Here is a 27,919-nt window from a genome sequence, read left to right as displayed (position 1 = left end):
GGCTTCAACAAAGTACATATCATGATAGCGCAAATGTGTCACGCGAAATTGAAATCAATGATCCTGTATTTGTGTTGAACTATGGACAAGGTCCCAAGTGGATTCCCGGCACTGTTGTGGCCAAAGAGGGGAGTAGGGTGTTTCAGATCAAACTTTCAAATGGACTCATTCACCGGAAACACTTGGACCAAATCAAACTCAGATTCACGGACTATCCTGAGCAACCCACATTAGACCCTACCTTCTTTGACCCCCCCAACACGCACACCAGTGGCAACCGACACCGCAGTTGACCACGAAGCAGAACCCATCACCTGCAGCAGCCCAGCAGGACTCACCACACCAGGCAACCCAGCAAGGCCAGCTGCACAGCAGCCCAGCGAGGGCCCAACAAATGATTTACCAAAACCAGCATTTGCACCGAGACGATCAACCAGGGAAAGAAAGGCCCCAGATCGACTCACCTTGTAAATAGTTACACGACTGACTTTGTGGGGGTGGGGGGGGCGTGTTGTTATATATGTGAACCTGTAAATACCTTGTGTAACCACCAGAGGGCTCATCCCCTGGAGTCTCAAGGGATCCCACAATCTCTTGGGAGCACCTGTACTGAACGAGGCCTCACAGGCTGGAGAGGCACTGGAGACCTGCAATAAAAGACAAAGTTCACACTTTACTTTGAGCTCACAGTATCTAGTCAAACTATTTATTCATACATAACACTAACCATTACCCTTGCCCCCACCTCAGGTACGACCGCCGGGGGTTTTGTTCCTTTATCCTTGTCTTCCTCTTGCTGCTTATCTCGCACTTCCTGTCGCATACCTTTCAACTGCCTACTCAGTTCCATCACATACTTCCTAATTCTATCACGTAAACGTCCTAACTCTACTCCTCCTGTAACTATTTCTTCAGGGGAGTTTCATTGCTCGTCCAGTCATTAGTTCGTAAGGGGTGAGTCCTGTTGTGTGGTCGGTGTAGCACGCAGTCTCATCAATATGGTGGGCAGGAGTTCCGGCCATGCCTGTCCAGTTCCCTGGATTGCTTTACTCAAGGAGGTTTTGAGGGTTCTATTCATTCTTTCTACCATTCCCAAACTCTGGGGATGTTAGGGGATGTGGAGTTTCTGTTTAATGTTCGGTATTTTACAAGTTTCCTTCATTACCTTTCCTGTGAAATGAATCGCTTGGTCCAAATCTATCTGAATGGGAATCCCCATCTGGGAATTACCTCTTCCGCTAGTATACGGGCTACCGTGGTTGTGGTGCAATTGTGGGTGGCGAATGCTTCCACCCACCTTGTAAACTGGTCAATAATCACCAAGCAGTACTTCCTTCCCCTGGAGTTTATTAGGGGCCCAGTAAAATCAATCTGTATGTTTTCCCATGATCCCCGTGGGCGGGGTTGGTGTGCCATCCTTATTTTTAATCGCTTTTCCCAGATTATGTTGAGCACACGTAACACAGTGCTAACAATGTTTAGCAACGTCGCGCCCAATTCCCGGCCACCATCAATCTTGTGAGACATTGGATATCATGGCATTACAACCGGCATGGTTAATGCCGTGGTGTAGCTCCATGATCATTTGCCGAATGCAGGAAGGGGCCAACATCTTTCCGTCCTTTCTCCACACGGAGTCTATACCAGGTGATCCTCTCTTCCTCTCCCATTCTGCTTTCTTCCTCGTTGGTATCTGCGTGCAGTTTAATTATGTTTATGTCCTCCTCTGTGGTAATGCTACAGACTGACTCTATGTTTATGTCTGTGGATGTGGCCGGTTCTCGGGCGGCATTGTCCGCAGCCTCAGTTCCACGCTGTATTTCGTTCACTACTTGTTGATGGGCCTTTAACTTTATCACTGCTGCTTTAGCTGGTTTGTTGGCTGCTTCTAATAGTAATTTTATACGTTCATCATGTTTGATGGCTTCACCACCAGAGGTAACAAACCCTCTCCTTCCCCATGCTACCATGTAGTCATGTACTACCCCAAAGGCATACCTGCTATCTGTATATATATTCACGGTCTTTTCATCTGCCAGTAATAAGGCTTCCGTTAGTGCGGTTAATTCTGCTACTTGGGCCGAAAGGCCTCTGTCCAGCGCTCCCTGCATCACTACCTCAAGATGCTGGTTTAATACCGCCCATTCCGTGCGTGGGTGGCCGTCGACGTACCGTCGGGATCCACCCACATACAATGTGAGGTCTGGGTTTTCGAGAGATACCTCACTCACATTCCCTGGGGAATCTTTCCATTCTAATGCGTTACACTCGTGGGGCTCCCCCCCTAGTGAGGATTCACTCTGCTGGGTTTTCCCCGGTGTCTCTGACTATCTTTACTGATTCATCGTGGGGTAACAAAACGGCTTCCCACTTTGCTCGGCGGACATTGGAGATGGCCCAGAGCTTTCCAGTATTCAACATTTCTACCAGAGTGTGTTTGGTGTATAGGACAATTTTGCCTGTCATCACGACAGGTTCGCTGACCTTGATTGCCCATGTGGCACAGTCTAGTGCAGCCTGCGGCTACTGGTGATTGTTGGGTTGAATAGTAAGCTATGGGTCTTATTCTGTCCCCATGCATTTGTGTTACCACGGCTTCATAAAAGCTTCTTGGTTCTCACAGTAAACGTGGAAAGGGAGGTCCATATTCGGGAGGCCCAATCCTGGGGCGGACATTAGGGCCTCCTTCAGATTTCCTTATGCCGTCTCTTTCTCGGGACCCCATTCTATGGTCTCTAGGGACGGTTTTCCCCCTTTTACCAACCTCTGCATGGGTTCCGCAATTGCTGCGAAATTGGCAGTAGTTAAAGACTCTCAGTACCTGGCACACTCCTCAGACTGTTTTTGGACGGGGCATGATTCGAATAGCTTCTTTCCTATCCTTCGACATTGTCTTGAGTGCTTTGGGAGATGTCGTGTCCTACGTATTGTACTGTGGCTTGTTCAATCTGTGCCTTTTTGGGGTTTACCTTAAACCTCGCCTCTCGTAAGGCTTCTAGGACCTCGATAAGTGCGCCTGTGTGCCCCCTTTCATCTTCTGAGGCTATCAACAGGTCATGTACATACTGCAGCATTGTACTTCTGTATGGTGTCAGGTCCACTTTTTCTATGGCCCGGCTCATGGTTCGATGAAATATTGCCAGACGATTGTGGAATCCTTGTGGGACCCGCATCCAAGAATATCGGTGGTTACTAAAGGCAAATTTATCCTGGAATTCCTTTGCCAAGGGAATGGACCAAAAGCCATTGACTATGTCTAGTACTGTGAACACGTGTGTTCGGGCTTCAACCCATTAAATATGGTAGCGGGGCATGCCACAATGGGGTACTTTCTTGGGGTTACCTTATTGAAAGCTGTGTAGTCAATGGTCTTGCTTCTTTACTGGCCACACCGGGGAGTTGGTAATTCCTTCCGCTTCTCTAAGTATCCCATTATTTAATAACTCCTTTTTGATTTGTTTTCTGGCGGTCATTGCCTCTGGTTTAATGGGATATTGTTTATGTGAGGAACGTTCAGGTCCTGGGATCACCACAGGGTCCCCCCTACCAACCCGCAGTCTTGGTTGGACGTTGCCCAAACTCCACTGACGTGCCGGCAGATGGCCCCCTACTGTCCTAGCCCAGCCCAGTCCCTTGTTATGATCTGGGCACTTCCAACTTGAGCATGTCCATCGAACCTATCTTGCCTCCCTGACACACTCGTCTTCTGACCATTGGCCTTTACCCAAATTACCTTCTTTCCCCGGGGTCCACCAGCAACCCTAATGGATCCAATAAATCTATTCCTAGTATTGTACCCTCATTGTTGGGCATTACGTAAAATTGGGCCGGTAGTAAGATCCCAGCTACTTCCAATAATACAACCTCGCTTAATTTGGCAGTCGAATTGGTCCCTTCCACCCCCCTTACTGTCATGATTTTTCAGGTAGTTGGCAAGGGGATGTCTGTAATAGAGACTGCTGCCCCAGTATCCACTAACATATCACACTGCCGACCCCTAACACTGCTGTCACGTGAATACGCGAGTCACCTTCACTCCGTAGGGAGTCCGCTGACCTTCAATCACGCCCCAGTTCCTTCAAGACCTGGAGTAGTAGTTGCCTAGTTGCTCCGGTTAGGTTAGCCTGTGGGGGTTCCTCATCTGGTCCCTGTCCTTCCTGCCCCTCCCCGCCCCTTTTGCCCAGCAATGGTCCTTGGGGTGGCCGGTTCTGCCGCAGTTCCGGCATTTCTGTGGGGATGATCTACATTCGCTTTTTCGATGTCCCATCTTTCCACAATTATAACACTCCTGACTATTCCCCACTCTCACGGCCGCCACCTCACTCTTTATCTGTTTTGTTGTCTCGCTATCTACCTGACATGCCCATTGTACCAATCCATCGTACGTATTGGCTGCTATTACCCCCATTTTGAGAATTTTCTGATGTTCTGCCAACAACCCATCTTTAAACATTTTACAGAAGGCTACAGAAGGCGATATTGTTCCGGTCTAGGTTGGCTTGGCCTGACAACTCCTGATATGCTGTTCATAAACGCTCTCCATATTCATTACTATTCTCATTTTTCTTTTGTTTTACCAACATTATAAGGCCCCAATTGGGCTGTGATGGTCCCAAGACTAGTCTGCACGGCAGTCTTGAATCCGTTGTATGCAACCTGCCTTGTGGCCCGGGCGCCGTTTACGTTGAGAACCCAGGTCCCGTCCCTAAAATTTTGTGCCAGGGTATTCCACTTGTCATATGGGCACTTTGCCCTTACTAGTTGATGAACGTCCCGTTCATGCATATCTTGAATGTCATACATTTCTTGCAGGGACTTCCAAAACTCTATGTTTCTGTTGTGGGGGTTTTATTACACCCAAATCCTTAAGTATGCCCTGTTTTTACGGAGTGGGGGGGGGCGGGGGGTGAAGGCCCTATATTTGAGTGCCCCTGCATTGGAACCTCTTACTGTCACTGTCACTGGTGCGATGGAAGTTTCATCTTCGTCGTCGCTGCTGTCCCCTTTCGGGGCAGTTGGGACTACTTTCTCATAGGGCGGGGGCACGTCATTTGTCTTACTGTCTATCTCGTCGTCCTGGTCATTGCGTAGGGGCCCAAAGCGTCCCTCCATCTGCTGTTTAAAACTACTTACTTCTACCCTTAACCTACGTAATTCTCCGAGCTGAGGCCTGGCCTTATATTGCAAACACTGACTGATCAGCATCAAACCCGCTTTGGCCGTCTTTTTGTTTTTTTGTTTCTCCCACCATAATTTTTGTTTTGCGGGGTCTTCTTTGGGATCCCATCCATCACTTAACATAGTAACTATCAATTTTCTATGGTCCTCAGCAAAATACCTACTCAGTGAACCTTCCGGCCCCCAATCTAGCATATCTTTGCATGTCATCTATGTTTGGTACGTCTACCCCTCTATCGGTTCATTGTCCCCCTTAACCTTGTTTCCTCGAACCTGCAATTACAAACCTACGAAGCTGATCCTACTTTGATAATTACTATTGTGACCTCTTAACTAACCTCAAGTCTTTTACACCATTACAGAACTTTTCACAAGTTTGGATGCCCCAGGCGATCGACACATTTCGCGGCAGATTACATCGGACTTATGTGTGGTATTTAAAATATATACTCACTCGTGTTGGTCTGCAAACGTCCTTTTGTCTTTTGCCCGGGTGCGTCCTGCCAGACTACGCCATTTAATGTGGAGTATGACAAAGACACTCAACATAGGCCTGTTGTGGAAAAAAGAATTGTTTAATTGCTTGATCAAGGGAGACATAGTCTACACCAGTTCCTTAACTGGAAACCTTCCCAACCATTCTCATCTAATACTTCAGGAGCTGCTTCTTTTATACAGAATTCTTTGCAAAATCATCATTTAAATTATCATTGGTCAGTCTTTCTACCACGTGACAATTTTTTTCGCTTAGTTAGATTCTTCAAGTTAAACTTTGCTAATTGTTTCACATCCTCCTTGGGTATGAACATATGTATCCTATATCCTGCCTCCTGCCAATAACAGGAATCTATTTTTAGTTCTGAATAACAACAGGAAGCCACTTTGTAGGCCTACAACATTAGCTCTGAATAACAGGAATTGCACCATTGTCCAACAGTTGCACCTGCCAATTTCGACACATCAGCAAATTGTGTTTTTGGCTTCCTAATCTAAAACATGCTTAACTCTTTAATTCCCGCTTCTGGATTGAAGGCCGATAAATCCCCAGGGCCTGATAGGCTGCATCCCAGAGTACTTAAGGAAGTGACCCTAGAAATAGTGGATGCATTGGTGCTCATTTTCCAATATTCTATAGACTCCGGATCAATTCCTATGGATTGGAGGGTAGCTAATGTAACACCACCTTTTAAAAAAGGAGAGAGAGAGAAAACAGGCAATTATAGATTTGTTAGTCTGACATCAGTCGTGGGGAAAATGTTGGAATCAATTATTAAAGATGTAATAACAGCGCATTTGGAAAGCAGTGACAGGATCGGTCCAAGTCAGCATGGATTTATGAAGGGGAAATCATGCTTGACAAATCTTCTAGAATTTTTTGAGGATGTAACTAGTAGAGTGGACAAGGGAGAACCAGTGGATGTGGTGTATTTGGACTTTCAAAAGGCTTTTGACAAGGTCCCACACAAGAGATTAGTGCACAAAATTAAAGCACATGGTATTGGGGGTAATGTATTGACGTGGATAGAGAACTGGTTGGCAGACAGGAAGCAAAGAGTAGGAATAAACGGGTCCTTTTCAGAATGGCAGGCAGTGACTAGTGGGGTACCGCAAGGTTCAGTGCTGGGCCCCCAGCTATTTACAATATACATTAATGATTTGGACGAAGGAATTGAATGTAATATCTCCAAGTTTGCAGATGACACTAAGCTGGGTGGCAGTGTGAGCTATGAGGAGGATGCTAAGAGGCTGCAGGGTGACTTGGACAGGTTAGGTGAGTGGGCAAATGCATGGCAGATGCTGTATAAGGTAGATAAATGTGAGGTTATCCACTTTGGTGGCAAAAACAGGGAGGCAGTATATTATCTGAATGGTGACAGATTAGGAAAAGGGGAGGTGCAATGAGACCTGGGTGTCATGGTACATCAGTCATTGAAAGTTGGCATGCAGGTACAGCAGGCGGTGAAGGCGGAAAATGGCATGTTGGCCTTCATAGCGAGAGGATTTGAGTATAGGAACAGGGAGGTCTTACTGCAGTTGTACAGGGCCTTGGTGAGGCCACACCTTGAATATTGTGTACAGTTTTTGTCTCCTAATGTGAGGAAGGACATTCTTGCTATTGAGGGAGTGCAGCGAAGGTTCACCAGACTGATTCCCGGGATGGCAGGACTGACATATGAAGAAAGACTGGATTGACTAGGCTTATATTCACTGGAATTTAGAAGAATGAGAGGGCATCTCATGGAAACATATAAAATTCTGACGGGATTGGACCGGTTAGATGCAGGAAAAATTTTCCCGTTGTTGGGGAAGTCCAGAACCAGGGGTCACAGTCTAAGGATAAGGAGTAAGCCATTTAGGACCGAGATGAGGAGAAACTTCTTCACTCAGAGAATTGTGAACCTGTGGAATTCTCTACCACAGAAAGTTGTTGAGGCCAGTTCGTTAGATATATTCAAAAGGGAGTTAGATGTAGCCCTTACAGCTAAAGGGATCAAAGTGTATGGAGAGAAAGCAGGAATGGGGTACTGAAGTTGAATGATCAGCCATGATCATATTGAATGGTGGTGCAGGCTTGAAGGGCCAAATGGCCTACTCCTGCACCTATTTTCTATGTTTTTATGTTTCTATGTTTCATCCTGCATCATTTTCAAGTAGCAAAAATGAACTCGGGAGAACAGTGACTATCCCAACACATGGGACAAAAAGAGAGCAAAGACTAAAATAGCCAGAGGTAAGATTGAATCTTTGTGATCAGCTAGAAGGATATGCTGATAAGGTGAGATGAAGTAGGATGGGAGGAGACTCGTGTGGAGCATAAACACCGGCATAGACCTACTGGGCCAAATGGCCTGAGTCTGTGCTGTAATTAATATGTAATTCTGTGCAAGGAATTTGCAGCTACTTTTGTTTTGCTTGGCATATTCCCGGGGACCTTCTGAAAGACAGCATCATGTAGCCACAGGAATACATTGCGATAATTGCACAAAATATTTAAACGAGCATATAGCAGCAGAAATAACCTGCTTGTAAGTCAACAAATGCAGAATGTTCAAAAGTCTGGTACTGGTTTGATAGAAATCCAATTACCTCAGGAACTCCTTAGAAACTTGGTGCTCCATGGACCCTTTTTTCAAACCTATGCTTTAAAGATTACTTAAAGACCAACTAAGTTATTATTTATCCAAATGTCATTCCTGTAATATCCATGTGAATTGGATAGCCTAAAGTCATTTTACTTATTTTATTTCCTATGTAAATAACTGCATTTATTTGAATGTTATGTAACTTGCTTATTTAAGCAAATGTTAGCAATTCAGATTATTTTCATCTATTGGTTCGCGTATCCTGATCTAACCAGCAATAACCTGACAAACAGCCTGTAAGAATATACCATTGTGAGATGAAATACAGTAATAAAATTAATTGAAATCTTAAGCACACCATTGTTCCAATCATCATCATCATCATCATTATCATAGGCAGTCCCTCGGAGTCAAGGATGACTTGTTCCCACACTAATATGAGTTCTCAGGTGAATGAAGAGTCCAATGCGGGACCAGGGTAGCCTTGAGGTAGAGTTCATAGAGTGTATCCGGGAACAGTACATTGCGTTACCAACCAGGGAGCTGGCTATCTTAGATCTGGTACTGTGTAATGAGACAGGGTTAATAAACGATCTTCTCGTAAAGAATCCTCCAGGAATGAGTGACCATAACTTAGTTGAATTTCAAATTCAGTTGGAGGGTGAGAAAGTTGGATCTCTAACCAGTGTCCGAAGCTTAAATAAAGCAGACTACAAAAGGTATGAAGGCAGAGTTGGCCAGGAACTCATCAGGGTTTGGAACAGAGTCGCCACCGTGCAGTTCTCCCCGTCTGGAGTGGTGGCTAGCCTTCGGGAGCCGCTGCTCAGGAATTCATACATCCACGACCGCGGCTTTAGGTGGCAGGCGGACGAGAGGGCTGTGTCTGGCAAGGTGACCAGGGTCAGGGATCTGCTCAATGTTAGAGGAGCGGGCTGGATGGCGCCAGACGAGCTGGCACGCGCCTATCCTGGGCCGATGTGCGGTGCGCAAACAGCACTGGGCCCTGACTCCATTAGGTGTGTCGAGGAGGCTCAAGCATGTGGGGCGATCCCGTCCAAACTGACCCCCGTCTGGATGGAATTCCTCATCGGCGCCAAGCCCCGAAACCTCCCTCGGGAGCCAGCGCCTCACAACTTGAGCCTCCTCCGGGAAACCCCCTCCGTGCCTTTCAGTTCTGCGCGGGCTGCTCTTGCACACTCTCCATGTCGTCATCCTCGTCTGCCGTCCGGACACGCCATGGCACGCCATCTTACCATTCGGAGGAGGCGGGGGTCCCTAATGGACTGCTCTCTATGCGGGAATCTTCCCCCTATTTATTGGGGACTTGGCCTGGAGGGTGTTGCACGGAGCAGTCCCGTGCAATAAGTTTTTAAGTCGTTTCACAGGCTCCCAGGCCACCTGTAATTTCTGCGGTCTAGAGGAGTCCGTGTTCCACGTGCATGTTGAGTGTGCGAGCTTGCAGCCCCTCTTCCAATATTTGAAGGGGCTACTCCTCAAATTCTGGTTGCACTTCAGTCCCACACTCCTGATCTATGGGCACCCTGTGCAGAGGGGAGCGGGCAGATCCGAGGGCCTCCTCGTAGGACTGCTCCTGGGCACGGCCAAGGTGGCCATCAACCGGTCCAAGCAACGGGCAGTTGAGAGGGTTATTCAGCCCGATTGCCTGCCTGTCTTCTGCGGTTGCATCCGAGCCAGGGTGACCCTGGAGATGGAGCACGCGGCCTTCCACGAGAGGTGGGCGCCGGAGGGACTGGAGTGCATCATCACTCCCGGCAACCAAATTTTAGTTTGAATTAAGTTTACTGGCAAAAGTTAATTTGTTTAATATGTTGGGTTTAGTGCCCCCCCCACCCTTTAATCAGGGGACACTTGTATAATTTGTGTTTTTGATGCCCTCAAAAAAAAGGAAAAACAAGGGGGCACTTGATTGAAAGTTTCTGGAAAGTGACCCCCCCCCCCTTTAACCAGGGGGCACTTGATTATTGTTTCTATAAAAATAATTGTAGAGATAATTAATGGGGTATAAATTTATCTTGGAGAGTAGCGCAGAACGGATGATAATGAATCACCAGACCGTTTCGCACAACTGGCTCCCAATTGGCTATTACCCATTTTGCACTACCCAAAGACGAATTTATACCCTGGAATAAGTTTTACATTTTATATTTAAGGTTTGCTTATTTAAATGATGAATATAAATGAATTTCAACCTTTACTCAACCAATACTGATAAAACTGGCCACAACCTCCCTTACCCGAGGTGGCAGTATTGGAATATCATCAGTTGCATTAATGTTGTAATGTTTCCACCCAAGCATAATATTTTTGCGTCAGTTTAAATATGCAAATCCTTGTATCTTTTCTTTTCCTTGGCTATCATTGGCAAGAATACCAACGAACAGTGAACAGTAATGGTAATCCCAGAATGCTGACAATTCACTCTGTGTCTAGGCTCTAAAAAGTACATAGGGTAATTGTTTATGAATTTTCACTCCTGGTGCAGTGCCGAATACGAACCAGTAATTTATAAAGGTTTAACACAAGTTATAGCAACATAGGAACAGGAGTCGGCCATTCAGCCCCTCAATTCTGCTCCGCCATTTAATGAAATCATGTCTGATCTGTATCATAGAAACATAGAAAACATAGAAAATAGGTGCAGGAGTAGGCCATTCGGCCCTTCTAGCCTGCACCGCCATTCAATGAGTTCATGGCTGAACATTCAACTTCAGTACCCCATTCCTGCTTTCTCGCCATACCCCTTGATCCCCCTAGTAGTAAGGACCTCATCTAACTCCTTTTTGAATATATTTAGTGAATTGGCCTCAACAACTTTCTGTGGTAGAGAATTCCACAGGTTCACCACTCTCTGGGTGAAGAAGTTCCTCCGCATCTCGGTCCTAAATGGCTTACCCCTTATCCTTAGACTGTGACCTCTGGTTCTGGACTTCCCCAACATTGGGAACATTCTTCCTGCATCTAACCTGTCTAACCCCGTCAGAATTTTAAATGTTTCTATGAGGTCCCCTCTCATTCTTCTGAACTCCAGTGAATACAAGCCCAGTTGATCCAGTCTTTCTTGATAGGTCAGTCCCGCCATCCCGGGAATCAGTCTGGTGAACCTTCGCTGCACTCCCTCAATAGCAAGAATGTCCTTCCTCAGGTCCTAACCTGTACACAATACTCCAGGTGTGGCCTCACCAAGGCCCTGTACAACTGTAGCAACACCTCCCTGCCCCTGTACTCAAATCCCCTTGCTATGAAGGCCAACATGCCATTTGCTTTCTTAACCGCCTGCTGCACCTGCATGCCACCTTCAATGACTGATGTACCATGACACCCAGGTCTCTTTGCACCTCCCCTTTTCCTAATCTGTCACCATTCAGATAATAGTCCGTCTCTCTGTTTTTACCACCAAAGTGGATAACCTCACATTTATCCACATTATACTTCATCTGCCATGCATTTGCCCACTCACCTAACCTATCAAAGTCGCTCTGCAGCCTCACAGCATCCTCACACTGCCACCCAACTTAGTGTCATCCGCAAATTTGGAGATACTATATTTAATCCCCTCATCTAAATCATTAATGTACAGTGTAAACAGCTGGGGCCCCAGCACAGAACCTTGCGGTACCCCACTAGTCACTGCCTGCCATTCTGAAAAGTACCCATTTACTCCTACTCTTTGCTTCCTGTCTGACAACCAGTTCTCAATCCATGTCAGTACACTACCCCCAATCCCATGTGCTCTAACTTTGCACATCAATCTCTTGTGTGGGACCTTGTCGAACGCCTTCTGAAAGTCCAAATATACCACATCAACTGGTTCTCCCTTGCCCACTCTACTGGAAACATCCTCAAAAAATTCCAGAAGATTTGTCAAGCATGATTTCCCTTTCACAAATCTATGCTGACTTGGACCTATCATGTCACCTCTTTCCAAATGCACTGCTATGACATCCTTAATAATTGATTCCATCATTTTACCCACTACCGATGTCAGGCTGACCGGTCGATAATTCCCTGTTTTCTCTCTCCCTCCTTTTTTAAAAAGTGGGGTTACATTGGCTACCCTCCACTCGATAGGAACTGATCCAGAGTCAACTCCATCAACATGCCTTGGCTCCATATCAAAGAGGGAGCAGCATGCAGCGGCCCGGCACAGAAATCGGCACGGTCCCGGCCTGCAAGACCATCAGCAGGCTGGGACCATTAGAGGGAGCAGCGTGCGGCGGCATACCACTTCAGGGAGCAGCGCGTGCTGCTGCAGGAGGGCGACGGCTGATTGCAGTGCGGGCAGGTGCAGCAGGACCGGCGAGGTCGGGACGAAGGAGCGGCAAAAGTTCATAGAGGGATGTGATCGGGACCCAGGAGAGGTGAGAGTTTGGGGCCCAGAAGAGGCGAGGGCCCAGGGAAGGCATGGGCCTGCCCACACTGCGATATGTGTGCGCACTAGGTCCATGCAGCAGAGCTGGTCTCCAGTTGTCTTGGTTAATCCTTGCCACTAGACCATAACCTAGCTCTGTCAAGCCCGTGTGGTGGTTGGTGTGCAATGGCCACCACACATTAAAAAAATCTACGCACAGGCGCCTTCCACCCTTCAGGATGTAGTTCGGGACCTGGAATATCACTGAAACATCTGTGAACTCATTCGTTTTCAGCGTGGAAGCAAGTCATCCTCGTTTCGAGAGACTGCCTATGATGATGATGATAATGATGATATCCTTTAATACTTCCGTCTAACAAAAATTTATCGATCTCAGATTTAAAATTATTAATTGAGCTATTTGTGGGAGAGTGTTCCACACTTCCACCACCTTTTGCATGAAGAAGTGTTTCTTAACTTCTCTTCTGAATGGCCTGGTGCTGATTTTAAAATTGCGTCCTCTTGTCCGAGACGCCCCACTTTTTTTACATTTTGTATCCTGTATGTACCCTGTGTTCGCTGACCTACATTGGTTCCTGGTTAAGCAACACCTCGATTTCAAAATTCTCATCCTTGTTTACAAATCCCTCTATGGCTTCACCCTGCCCTATCTTTGTAATCTCCTCCAACCTCCCAATCCCCCCCGAGATGTCTGTGCTCCTCAAATTCTGTCCTCTTGAGCATCGCTGGTTATAACTGCTCCACCATTGGCGGCCGTGCCTTCAGCTGCCTCGCCCCCAAGCTCTGGAACTCCCCAAACTTCTCCATCTCTCTACCTCTCTTTCCTCCATTCAGACGCTACTTAAAACCTACCTCTTTAACCAAGCTTCTGGTCATGTTGTAATTTCTTTTTATGTGGCTCAATGTCATATTTATTTGTTTTATCTTAACACTCCTGTGAAGCATCTTAGGACATTTTACTATGTTAAAGGCGCTAAATAAATACAATGTGTTGTTGTTGTTTAATGCTTTTTTAACAACCTTATCACCTTGTCCTGCCACCTTCAAAGATTTGTTTGTGAACCCCCAGGTTTCTGTTCCTTTAAAATTGCACCTTTAATCGATGTTGCCTCTCCTCGTTCTTGCTTCCAAAATGCATCATTAAATATAATACTTTATAAGTATAAATGTAAAAATCAGATGGTATGCAACAAATAGCACTAAATCAAAATTAAAGCACATGGTATTGGGGGCAACGTACTGACGTGGATAGAGAACTGGTTGGCAGACAGGAAGCAGAGAGTCGGGATAAACGGATCCTTTTTAGAATGGCAGGCAGTGACTAGTGGGGTGCCGCAAGGCTCAGTGCTGGGACCCCAGCTCTTTCCAGTATACATCAATGATTTGGATGAAGGAATGGAGTGTAATATCTCCAAGTTTGCAGATGACACTAAACTGGGTGGCGGTGTGAGCTGTGAGGGGAACGCTAAGGGGCTGCAGGATAAATGCATGGCAGATGCAGTATAATGTGAATAAATGTGATTTTATCCACTTTGGGGGCAAAAACGCGAAGACAGAATATTATCTGAATGGCAGCAGATTAGGAAAAGGGGAGGTGCAACAAAACCTGTGTGTCATGGTTCATCAGTCATTGAAAGTTGGCATACAGGTACAGCAGGCGGTGAAGAAGGCAAATGGTATGTTAGCCTTCATAGTTAGCGGATTTGAGTATAGGAACAGGGAAGTCTTACTGCAGTTGTACAGGGTCTTGGTGAGGCGTCACCTGGAATATTGTGTTCAGTTTTGGTCTCCTAATCTGAGGAAGGACGTTCTTGCAATTGAGGGAGTGCAGTGAAAGTTCACCATACTGATTCCCAGGATGGCTGGACTGACATATGAGGAGAGACTGGATACACTGGGTCTTTATACATTGGAGTTTAGAAGGATGAGAGGGGATCTCATAGAAACATATAAGATTCTGATGGGACAGGACAGGTTAGATGCGGGTAGAATGTTCCCAATGTTGGGGAAGTCTAGAATAGTCTTAGGATAGGGGTAGGCCATTTCGGACTGAGATGAGGAGAAACTTCTTCACTCAGAGAGTTGTTAACCTGTGGAATTCCCTGCCGCAGAGAATTGTTGATGCCAGTTCATTGGATATATTCAAGAGGGAGTTAGATATGGCCTTTACGGCTAAAGGGATCAAGGGGTATGGAGAGAAAGCAGGAAAGGGGTACTGAGGGAATGATCAACCATGATCTTATTGAATGGTGGTGCAGGCTCGAAGGGCCGAATGGCCTACTTCTGCACCTATTTTCTATGTTTCTATGTTTCTAATCCTTTAAAGAATTGCGCCTGGTGCTAAAAATGCATTATTTTTACCATGTAATTAATAAAAACCAAGATAGTAATACGAAAACCATACTTGTTTCTGCTGAAGCGGATCTGTATGACATCATGATATAGCAGCTTGGTGCTCAGTTCAGAGCAGGCTGCCAGAAAACTCCCTAATTATACACCTTCAACTGTAAAATTTGATCTGCTACAGCCAACAGCCCCTCTGCATAGCTGTAATAATGCTTTGGTATTGGGAGATTCAATAGAAATGACAATCTTGATAAATCAACAAAAAATTATTTTATGTATTCATAGGGCCCAAGTTTCCACAGGATAAAAAACGGGCGCCCCTCCGAGCTGGGCGCCCATTTTTCACGCCTAAAACGGCGCCAGAAAAAAAACGCGCTATTCTCGAGCGCTCTGCAGCTCCTTGTCTGTTTGGCGTGGCGCCCAGGGGGGCGGAGCCTACACTCGCACAGATTTTGTAAGTGGGAGGGGGCGGGTACTATTTAAATTAGTTTTTTTCCTGCCGGCAACGCTGCACGTGCGCGTTGGAGCGTTCGCGCATGCTCAGTGTGAAAAAAAACATTGGCACTCGGCCATTTTTGTAGTTCTTTGTAGCTGTTTAATTTTTGAAATTTTTTTAATAAAACCACATTGCCATCAGCACATCAGCACTGAGGCTTCCCTTCTCACTGTCTCCTTCCCCTCCCTCCCCTGCGCGGCAACAAGCCGCTGTCTCCTTCCCCTCCCTCCCCTGCACGACAACAAGCCGCTGTCTCCTTCCCCTCCCTCCCCTGCGCGGCAACAAACGGCGGTTTCCTTCGAACGATGGCTGAAGCACTTTCACACAGGTAGGAAGATGGTTTATTTAATCTTTTCTTTGCTTATAAATGTTTATTCAGGTTGGATTTATTTGTATAATATTTGTAGAAGTATAAATAAGGATTGATTGTAGAATTTAATGAGTTCCCTTCCCCCCCCTCCCCCCCCCCCTCGTTCTGGACGCCTAATTTGTAACCTGCGCCTGATTTTTTAATGTGTAGAACAGGTTTTTTCAGTTCTACAAAAATCTTCACTTGCTCCATTCTACTTTAGTTTGGAGTACGTTTTCACTGTGGAAACTTTCAAATCAGGCGTGAGTGGCCGGACACGCCCCTTTTTGAAGAAAAAATTCTGTTCTAAAGTAGAACTGTTCTACCTGACTAGAACTGCAGAAAAAAAAATGTGGAGAATTGCGATTTCTAAGATAGTCCGTTCTCCACCAGTTGCTCCTAAAAATCAGGCGCAAATCATGTGGAAACTTGGGCCCATAGAAAGGAGAATTAAGCTAATTAAACCAGATTAGGATTATGACTGATGGCAATAAGATAGGTAAGTAAATAATAGCCTGGCTATCAACATTCACCTTATTAAAGAATAAATTGGACTGCAACTTCTGGAGTCCGCGCATGCAGTTGGATATCAGGATATTGCTGTCCGAGTTGTGGGAGGATACAGCAGATGAATGCGTGACTGGAGAGATGGTGCAGGAGGGAGGGTTTCAGATTCCTGGGGCACTAGGGACGGTTCTGTGGGAGGTGAGACCTGTACAGGCCGGATGGGTTACAGCTCAACAGAGCCGGTATCAATATCCTCATGAGGAAGTTTGCTAGTGCTATTGAGGCAGGGGGATGGGCATTATAAATGAGAAACAAACGGCACAAAGGATTGGGAGAGACGGATAGCACTAAAGCAAGAAATATTAAGGTATTAGGTGGGGTCAGACTAAGAGAGAATACAGGATGGTCTAAGATAGGTTTACAATGTATGTATGTGAACGCACAAAGTGTAGTAAACAAGGTAAGTGGGCTGCAAGCTCAAATAGCCACATGGGAATATGATGCTGTGGCAATAACTGAGCCCTCGCTCAAAAAAGGGCAGGATTGTGTATTAAATATTCCTGGATATCGGGTATTCCAGAGGGATAAGGAAGGAAAGATAGGAGGTGGTGTGGCAGTATTGATTACAGTGCTGGAGAGTGATGTCCTGAAGGGGGCAAGAACAGAATCTATTTGGTTAGAGTTAAGAAATAATCGAGGTGCCATTAAACTACGAGGTGTATTCTATAGACCACCAAATAGTGGGAAAGATATAGAGGAGTAAATTTGAAGAGAAATTACAGAGAGATGAAAGAACTATAGAGTAGTAATAATGGGGGACCTCAAATATCCTAATATAGACTGGGATAATAATAGTGTAAAGGGCAGAGAGGTGTGTTCAGAAGAACTTTCTTGATCTGTATGTTTCCAGCACAACGACGAAGGAGGTATTGCTGGATATCATTCTGGGGAATAAGGTGGGTCAAGTGGAGCCAGTGTCATTGGCAAACATTTAGGAACAGTAATCATTGCATCATAAGGTTTAAATTAGCTATGGAAAAGAACAGGGAGCAATCTGGAATAAATATACTTCATTGGAGGAAGGCAAATTTCAGTGGGATAGAACGGATCTGGCAAGGAAAATTGGAATCAAAGATTGGCAGCCAAAACTCTGCTGGAACAATAGGCTGCCTTGAAAGAGGAAATAGTTCGGGTAATGTTGAGGTACATTCCCACTAGGGGGAAAGGTAGGGCAACTAAAGTCAGAGTTCCCTAGATGATGAAACAGATAGAGAGTAAGATGAAGCAAAAAATGAGCAGGTCAAGAATACATCTGAGAATTAGGATAAATATAGAAAGCTCAGAGGAAAAGTGAAAAAGAAAGCGAGAGGGTATGAGAGTAGAATTGCAGCTAATATAAAAGGAAATCCAAAATCCAGTAGGCACATAAATAGTAAATGGGTAGTAAGATGAGGGGACCGAACTTGATGCACTCACCGCCCATTGCCGCCCAGTGCCACTTTCGACGTGGTCTGGAGCGGATGGGAGGGGAGAGCCTCCAGGAAGCACCCACCAACGTCAGTGGACAGCCGATGCAAGTAAGTAGACTCCCGCTCGCCGAGATGCCATATTCATGCAGGCGGCAGGTGGCTGGAGTCGGCGGCAGGATGGCAGTGGACTGCTGTGTGGTGGCTGCTCTGTCCTCAACGGTAAGTGTGAAGATAGGGGAAAACAGGTTAGTGACATTTTGTAAATGTATTTATTTACAGGGACTTACCTATATGAGGACCCCTGAAGGTCGTCATATGTTTTTTTTTAATGCTTTTTATTTTTAGGTATTCGACCCTCCGTGGACCCGACTCCATCCTCGGTGGCACTTGGGCGGCCAACGCATTTGCCGCCAATAATCAGAGCTCCCGTTGGCTCCCGCCCAGATTGCCAGCGTACAGCACTGCTTTGACGCCCTCCGGCCTTCGAGGGACCTTGCTGATGAAAACCATGCTCAAAGAACTATCAGGGACTCAGCGCCCATTGGTAGTCCTTTGTGTAAAGTCCTTACTCTACAGTATGAAACCACACGAGGCACATTCTGGGGACAAGGTCACTCTATGACCTTAACTCCTTATTCACAGGACTCCAAAAGCGATGACCCTGCGTGGGACCTCCCTTTTTATATCTGTGTGATCAGGTAAGGAGTGTCTCCCACAAGTTCACCCCTTGTGGTTAAGGTGTGCATCTAGGTTGAGTGTATACAGTAATACAGTGGTGTTACATTGTGGTTACATACATGACATCACCTCAGACAAAGTCTTCTTGGGATCATAGGTTTAGTCTTTCAGGTGGTCTACGCTCCCTCGTGGAGCGCCGCAGTTGGGGCTCTGGTTGTTGGATATTGACGTGAGTGTCTGTCACCTGTGGTGATTCCAGCCTGTCTGGGCTGACCGCAGGGACTGTGCATTCTCCTGATTGCTCTTGTTGCTCGTTCATTGGTGGTGTTGTAAGCTCCATCTCATGGTCTTCTTCAGGTTCCTCCGTGTCGATGCTGAACTTTTTTTTTTACTTGGTCCAGATGCTTACAGCATATCTGACCATTGTTGAGTTTTACCACGATGACCCTATTCCCCCTTTGTCAATTACAGTGCCCTCAAGCCATTTGGGCCCCATGGCGTGATTGAGGACGAATACAGGATCATTTATTTCTATACATCTCCCCCTCGAATTACGATCATGGTACTCGTTTTGTGACTTGCCCTCAACTATGTCGGCCAGGACTGGGTGAATGGGGGACAACCGAGTTTTGAGTGCCGTTTCATTAGTAGCTCTGCGGGCGGGACCCCCGTGAGCAAGTGCGGTCGGGATCTATAGGCCAGCAGGAGATGCGATAGGCAGCATTGTAGGGAGGGTCCTTGAAGCCTGAGCATTCCTTGCTTAATGATTTGCACCGCACGTTCCGCCTGGCCATTGGAGGCCGGCTTGGACGGCGCAGTCCTGACGTGGTTAATGCCACTGCCCGACATAAACTCTCGGAATTCATAGCTTGTGAAACATGGGCCATTATCACTAACCAGGATGTCCTGCAAGCCATGGGTTGCAAAGATCGCACGTAGGCTTTCCACGGTGGTGGATGACGTGCATGAATTCAGAATGATGCACTCGATCCATTTCGAGTACACATCTACCACAATAAGGAACATCTTTCCCATGAACGGGCCCGCATAATCAACGTGAATGCATGACTATGGCCTGGTGGGCCAGGGCCACGGGCTGAGCGGGGCCTCCCTGGGGGCATTATCCAGCTGGGCACACGTCGTGCACCTGCGAACACAGTGTTCCAGGTCTGAATCAATTCCAGGCCACCAAACGTGTGACCGGGCAATGGCCATCATCAGCACAATGCCTGGGTGCTCGCTGTGGAGTTCCCTAATGAATGCCTCCCTGCCCTTCTGGGGCATAACTACCCGGCTGCCCCATAGTAGGCAGTTGGCTTGGATGGAGAGCTCATCCATCCGTCTGTGGAACGGTCTGACCTTCAGGGCATGCTCCGTGTGCAGGCGCCCAATCCCCAGTCAGGACACATTTCTTAATCAGGGATAGGCGGGGATCTCTGTTTGTCCAGATTTTGATCTGGCGGGCTGTGATGGGGGAGCCTGTGCTGTCAAAGGCATCGACAGCCATGACCATCTCGGCGCTTTGCTCCGCTGCCCCCTCAGTGGTGGCCAGTGGAAGCCTGCTGAGCACGTCAGCGCAATTTTCAGTGCCGGGCCGGTGCCGGATGGAGTAGTCATAAGCAGCCAGCGTGAGAGCCCATTGCTGTATGCGAGCTGATGCGTTGGCATAGATAGTCTTGCTGTCTGACAACAGGGATGTTAATGGCTTGTGGTCTGTCTCTAATTCAAACTTCCTACCAAAGAGGTACTGATGCATTTTTTTTTACACCATAGACACATGCAAGTGCTTCCTTCTCGACCATCTCATATCCCCGTTCTGGTTGAGAGCGCGACCTGGAGGCATAAGCCACAGGTTGTAGTTGACCCTCAGCATTGCCCTGCTGCAACATGCACCCAACCCCACAGGACGATGCATCACATGTCAGAACCAATTTTTTACAGGGGTCATACAGGGTCAACAACTTGTTTGAACAAAGTAGGTTTTGCGCCCGATCAAAAGCCCGTTTCTGACAATCCCCCCAAAACCAATCCCAACCCTTACGCAGGAGCACGTGTAGCGGCTCCAACAATGTGCTCAAGTTCGGCAGAAAGTTCCCGAAATAGTTCAACAGTCCCAGGAATGAACGCAACTCCGATGTGTTGCAGGGCCTGGGTGCTCGTCGAATCGCCTGTTTTGGATTCGGTGGGCCGAATCCCATCTGCAGCAACCCTCCTGCCCAGAAACTCAACCTCAGGAGCTAAGAACACACATTTAGACTTCTTGAGTCACAGGCCTACCCAGTCTAGTCGGCGTAGCACCTCCTCCAGAGGATGAGGATGAGGATGTTGTCCTGGAATACGATAGTTCCAGGAATGGATTCAAGCAGGCTTTCCATGTTTCAGTGAAAAATCGCGGCCACTGATCGAATGCCAATCGGGCACCTGTTATAAATGAACAGTCCCTTGTGCGTGGTGATGGTGGTCAGTAGTTTAGATTCGGCGGCCAGTTCCTGGGTCTTATAGGCTGAAGTGAGGTCCAACTTGGTGAACAGCTTACCGCCTGCCAGTGTGGCGAAGAGATCTCCGCTCTCGGGAGTGGGTATTGGTCTTGTAGAGACACCTGATTGATAGTGGCCTTGTAGTCGCCACAGATCCTGACAGAGCCATCCGCTTTTAGGACGGGAACGATGGGGATCGCCCAGTCGCTGAATTCAACAGGCGAGATGATGCCCTCTCTCAACAGCCGGTCCAATTCACTCTCAATCTTTTCCTGCATTGCATATGGCACCGCTCTGGCTTTGTGGTGCACTGGCCTGGCGTCCATGGTGATGTGTATCACTCCTTTAGTACTTTTGAAAATCCTGACGTCAGGTTGGGATAGTGAATCGAATTGTTGTCGGACTTGTGAGCACGAACTTCACTCCACAAATGACATTGCGTGAACATCCCCCCATTTCCAGTTCATCTCGGTTAACCAGCTCCTCCCCAACAGTGCGGGACCATTGCCCGGGACAATCCAGAGCGGCAGCCGATTCACTAACCCATTGTGTGTGACAGCCAACATTACACTGCCGAGCACCGGAATGATTTCTTTAGTGTAAGTCCGTAATTGTGTCTCAATACGTGCTAATTTGGTTCTACTGGCTTTAAGTGGCTATAGCTTCTCAAATTGCTGAACGCCCATGAGTGACTGGCTGGCCCCAGTGTCCAGCTCCATGCGTACTGGGATACCATTTAATAAAACCCTCATCTTCATTGGTGGCGTTCTGGTGTATGAACTGTGAATATTCGCCACATGGACTCGCTGAACCTCGGCGTCCATCGATTTGCCCCAAAAGTCATCCTGCCTCAAAGAACCCTCTTCTGGTCCATCCGCCTCATATATTAGTCTGGTTGCAGGCTTCCTGCACATTCAAGCTAAGTGGCCACTGAGATTTCAGTTCCTGCAGACAAACTTTTGAAATCTGCAAGATCTAGCTGAGTGCTTTCCCCCACACCGCCAACATGAGTTAAAGTTTCCATTGTTGGGAACAAAGGGACTTTGGCCAGGCATTCCGCGCTGACTGTCCCTTTGACTGCTCTTAAGTACCCTATTAGTGGGTGTCAATGGCCCCATCCCGGGCCGCATTGTCCACTGTGATGGCGTGAATGTTCGTTCAGCCTGCCATTGTTTCTGTTGAAGTCCTACTCTGGGGTCTATTGCTGCCTGGGGAGTGTCGGACTGCCCCTGCCTGCCTGCGGGACTCTGAGTCGCATTGATGATGTTGACTCCCTGATCCATCGCCGTGTTAGAGGCAGAATTGCGTGCGTATATTATTTTCTTCTCTTCCTCCCCCGCCATGAAAGTTTGAGTCATCAATGCCGCCGCTTCCAAGGTCAAATCCTTGGTCTCAATTAATTTGTGGAAAATTCCCGCATGACCGATGCCCTCGATAAAGAAGTACCTTAGCATCTCCCCCCTGCAGGCATCTGTGAACTTACAGAGGCTGGCTAAACGCCGGAGGTCCGCTGCGAAGTCCGATATGCTCTGTCCTTCATGACGTCGGTGGGTGTAGAATCTATGTCGGGCCACATGTATGCTACTCGCTGGTTTGAGGTGCTCCCCGATCAATTTCTTCAAAGGTTTTGTCCGCCGACTTTTCGGGTGTTAGTAAGTCCTTCATGAGTGACTAAGTCTTTGGTCTGCAGCTGGTCAAAAGATGAGTCCTTCGCTTGTCGGCCGCTGCATCCCCCAGCCATTCTTTCGTAACGAAGCTTTGCTGAAGCCTCTCGACAAAATCGTCCCAGTCTTCCCCAACACAGTACCGTTCCTCTGTGCTACCGGTGGCCATTCTCGTGGGTCGTGAATTCCCGTTTCTCGTCGCCAATGTAACGTCCTTACTCTACAGTATGAAACCATATGAGGCACATTCTGGGGACAAGGTCACTCTGTGACCTTAACTCTTTATTCACAGTACTCCAAAAGCGATGACCCTGTGTGGGACCTGCCTTTTTATACCTGTGTGATCAGGTAAGGAGTGTCTCCCACAAGTTCACCCCTTGTTGTCAAAGTGTGCATCTAGCTTGAGTGTATACAGTAATACAGTGGTGTTACATTGTGGTTACATACATGACACTTTGGGCGGCACTTGGGCAGGCAGAAACCATCACCAAATTTGGGCCTGAGGAGTGGGGCAAATTAGGGACCAAAAAGGAGAGCTACACATGGAGGCAGAGGGTATGGCTGAGATACTAAATGAGTACTTTGCATCTGTCTTCACCAAGGAAGAAGATGCTGCCATAACCCAAAGTAAAGGAGGAGGTAGAGGAGATATTGGATGGAATAAGCATTGTTCAAGATGAGGTAATATAAAGGCTGGTTGTAATTAAAGTAGATAAGTCACCAGGAACGGATGGGATGCATCCTAGAATTCTGAGGGAAGTGAAGGAAGAAATTGTGGAGGTACTGGCCATAATCTTCCCAATCCTTCTTAGAAACGGTGCCAAAGGATTGGAGAATTGCAAATATTACACCCTTGTTAAAAAAAAAGGAGCAAAGATAAAGCCAGCAACAATAGGCCAGTTAGTTTACCCTCGGTTATGGGAAAGCTTTTAGAAACAATAATCAGGGACATAATTAACAGTCACTTGGACAAATGTGGCTTATAATTAAGGAAAGCCAGCACAGATTTGTTAAAAGCAAATCGTGTCGAACCAATTTCATTGAGTTTTTTGATGAGGTAACAGAGAGTGTCGACGAGGGTAATGCAGTTGACGTGGTGTACATGGATTTCCAAAAAGCGTTCGACAAAATGCCACATAATCGTCTTGCAAGCAAAGTTGAAGCCCATGGAATAAAAGGATCAGTGGCAGCATGTATAAGAAATTAGCTCAGTGACAGGAAACAGAGAGTAGTGATGATTAGTTGTTTTTCGAACTGAAAGAAGGTATACAGTGGTGTTCCCCAGGGGTCAGTTCGAGGACCACTGCTTTTCTTGATATATATTAATGGCTTGCATGTGAGTGTACAGGGCACAATTTCAAAATTTGCAGATGACACAAAACTTGGAAGTATAGTGAACAGTGAGGAGGATAGTGATATGCACTTTGGCAGAAAAAAAATCAAAGAGCATTATTATTTAAATGAGAAAGATTGCAAAGTGCTGCAGTACAGCAGGACCTGGGGGTTCCAGTGCATGAAACACAAAAGGTTAGTATGCAGGTACAGCAAGTGATCATGAAGACCACTGGAATCTTAGCCTGTTTGCAAAGGGTTTGGAGTATAAAAGCAGGGAAGTCTTGCGACAGTTATACAGGGTATTGGTGAGACCACACCCGGAATACTGCGTACAGTTTTGGTTTCTATATTTACGAAAGGAATACTTGCTTTGGAGGCAGTTCAGGGAAGGTTCACTAGGTTGATTCCGGAGATGAGGGAGTTGATTTATGAGGAAAGGTTGAGTAGATTGGACCTCTACTCATTCGAATTCAGAAGAATGAGAGGTGATCTTTTGGAAACGTATAAGATTATGAGGAGGCTTGACAAGGTGAATGCAGAGAGGATGTTTCCACTGATGGGGGAGATTAGAACTAGGGGGCATAATCTTAGAATAAGGTGCCGTCCATTTAAAACTGAGATGAGGAGTTTGTAAATCTGTTGAATTGGCTGCCTCAGAGAGCTCTGGAGGCTTGGTCATTGAATAAATTTAAGACAGAGATAGACAGTTTTTAACCGATAAGGGAATAAGGGGTTATGGGGAGCGGGCAGGGAAGTGGACCTCACTCCATAATTGAATCAGCCATGACCATATTAAATGGCAGAGTAGGTTCGAGGGGCCGTATGGCCTACTTCTGCTCCGGTTTCTTATGTTCTTATGATAGACTTCAAGGTGAGATAGACAGGCTGATGGAATGGCAGACTCGTGGCAGATGAAATTTAACTCAGAAAAGTGGGAAGTGATATATTTTGATAGAAAGAATGAGCAGAGGAAATATAAACTAAAGGGTACAATTCTAAAGCATGTGCATGAACAGAGAGACCTAGGGGTATATGTGCACAAATCATTGAAGGTGGCAGGGCAGGTTGAGAACGCAGTTAAAAAAAGCTTACAGGATCCTGGGCTTCATGAATAGAAGTATAGAGCACAAAAGCATGGAAATTATGATGAACCTGCATAAAAACACTGGTTCGGCCTCAACTGGAGTCTGGTGCCCCATTCTGCACTTTAGGAAGGATGTGAAGGCCTTCGAGAGGCAGGCGCAGAAAAGATTTATGAGAATAATTCCAGGGTTGAGGGACTTCAGCTACATGGATAGACTGGAGAAGCTGGGGTTGTTCTCCTTAGAGCAGAGAAGGTTGAGAGGAGATTTGATAGATGTGTTCAAAATCATGAGGGGTCTAGGTCTATGTGCCTCCGTAAGGATTCTTCAATCTGATTAAGAAGATACACAGTTGCTTTCCCTGTTCACACCGGTCCCAGAGGCCCTGGAGCAGGCACTGTGCCAAAATGAATTTCTAATTACAGCAAGTAGATAGTGCAAAAGTCCATAGAAAGTTTGTGGGCAAGTGTAAGTGTAATGACCGGCTAATGTCATTCATTTGCCACTGACCGTAAAATCTGGGCCCATTTTTAAACTCTCTTAATATTTTCTATCCACCTTAATTTGATCACTTGATAAATACACATTTCATCAACATTTCATAAATTATTTTTATGAGTTTTAATCATATATTAAATTCCAGTAGCATACTCCGTTTCCCCACTCCTCTCCTGAAAGTGTTTTTTCCTTCCTAAACAATGGATCCACAGAGGCTGATGGTTCTCTGGTACATTGCCCAGGTGCCATTGCTCATATGTGCACCCAGACAATAAGTGTTGGGAAGCTATCCAACTGCAGGAGGCATCACAATGGAGCCCAATTCTGTCATCATCCAATTTATGCTTCCAATAGGAAGGCACTGGTTAGTGAGCAATAGTGAGAATTCTGGCTGGCTTCCCTCTCCTTAACCCATGGGTGCTGAATATATTCTAGTAACCTTGACACCAGCTGAAATCAGAAAATTCAGCACAGACCAGCAACTGAAAGTGGAATCTGTTGGTCTGTGTGTCTCAATTACACACTACTTTTACAAACAAGGCCACAAGGGCAACTTCTTTCACTATTATTTTTATAAGTATGATTATATTAACAGACTTCTAATTTGACCAGGTCATAAGTGTTTAATTGGAATGTCAGCCATGCATGAGAGAGCCTGACATTTGGCTGGATCCAACACTATAGGAAATATTTAATTTTGTCTTCATCTTTCACATGATTTGGCACTAAAATGTAGGGAAAAATTTATGTAACATTACGCAGTTAGACAATTATCCAGGACTGACACTGTGGCATTTCTCAGCATTGCCTTCAGCTAATGTTATGACATTTCTCATTGATCCCCCACATGCTCAGAATGCTGTGTTTTCACTATATTCTAGAAATTGTTCTGTGCCTTCTCTGTCATTACTTCAGTCCTTTCATTTAGAGTTAATTTGGTGTCAAGCTCTTTGCAAATACATTAATCTAGCTCAATGGATTTCATATTTTTAAGCTGTCTATGCTTTTGTTGGTATTGAAATGTGTGAGAGGAATTTCAATGAGTGATAACACAGTGAAACATAGATCTCGAAATGCTATTTCCTCGAGTGAAAATGTCAACAATATTTTTAAGTTTTCCAATCTCATAATTTCAACAAGATAGAAACAAATCCCAGTCCAAAGGAATGAAGGATAGATTAAGAAGTCTGAGGGCAGCAGCAACAGCATCACAGCAGATCTCAGTGTCTCTGGGCTGGCAAATTGAAAAATCAGTCAGGGCTTCCCTTTCTAATCACTAACCTTAATGAGATAAGTGCACTTGTCGAGATATGGATAGGGACAGGGACTGCTAATACCCACTCTTTCGGCTCACGTTTGACTGATGCATCAACACCTGTGAGTCATGAAAACATAATCCAAGTATGAGTCAAAAAAAACCCAAAAAAAAACAAAAAAAGAAAAAAAGGGCCTTGTAAATGTCTGGTGTGTCACCCAGGTCGGGTGGCACGGTTTAATGTGTTTTGTTTTGCAGATAAACTCCAAAAAGAGTTCCAAGTATGAGTCAGTGCCTTCAGAAGTGATGCGGAGAAAATTGCTGGTTGAAAAATGCACAGGAATTATACTTTGGCAAGGTCAACCATGGCTAAAATACAAATTCAAATTTTCAAGCAGTCACCATTTTATGATAATATCTTAAGTGAAAGTTACAACAGATGTAAAGATCTTAGGCAAGAATTTTCTAGGGTCCGTGAGACGCGATCGGAGACGGGTCGGGGAGGAAATTTGAAAAAGGTCAGAGCGGGTCGGGAACCCGCCGTCATCCTGCCCCAAAGCACCTTTCCCTCTAACCGTTTGCTGATGCGGCAGCGACCCGACCAACAGAGGCAGGCGGCCTAATTCAAATCATTATAAGTTTGTTTACAGACACTTAAGGGCATTTTTCCCCCACTTCAAATTTTCTTGCCTGGCCACGGGATTCACGCAGCTCAAGAACCTTGTCTGCCAACCTGAGGTGAGAGTTCAGTGGCCATTGCTCCAGCTGATTACCTGAAAGCTTCAAATGTACAGCAAAAGCTCCGACCTCACAACTGATCACTCTCCTCGGGGAGAAGCTGCTGCTGACTGCATTCCCAGCACAGATTTAACTTTCTGCTGTTTGCAAGTGTTTGCAGCAAAGTCGCCATCCAGCGTCACCGAGCATCTTAGGGCCTAAATTTGCACCCACAGTTTGAATGGCGCACCTCCGTGAGGTGCGGCGACTTTTTAGAACAGAAACGGCGCCGATTATTTACCTTCGTATTCTCCGCACTGCAACACCGATGTTGGGCCCTGGCGTAACGCAGCCATTACGCGTGGGGGGTGGAACCAGGTCCCAGCACTAAAAAG

The 27,919-nt window shown here is 46.2% G+C and overlaps 1 long non-coding RNA gene across 1 annotated transcript; it reads right to left on the bottom strand.

Moving 5' to 3' along the window:
• Nucleotides 1–544: 544 nt before the first annotated feature.
• On the bottom strand, nucleotides 545–27,919 carry LOC139234130 (uncharacterized). The gene is made up of 3 exons (XR_011588281.1): nucleotides 27,826–27,919; nucleotides 5,633–5,731; nucleotides 545–647 (listed from the first exon to the last, which is right to left on the bottom strand). It is a non-coding gene; the product is annotated as an uncharacterized lncRNA (long non-coding RNA).

The sequence above is a fragment of the Pristiophorus japonicus genome, chromosome 2 (assembly GCF_044704955.1).
Source record: "Pristiophorus japonicus isolate sPriJap1 chromosome 2, sPriJap1.hap1, whole genome shotgun sequence".
Taxonomy (NCBI): Eukaryota; Metazoa; Chordata; class Chondrichthyes; family Pristiophoridae; genus Pristiophorus; species Pristiophorus japonicus.
Note: the sequence above shows the minus strand (reverse complement) of the source record. Positions and strands in the feature narration are given on the sequence as shown.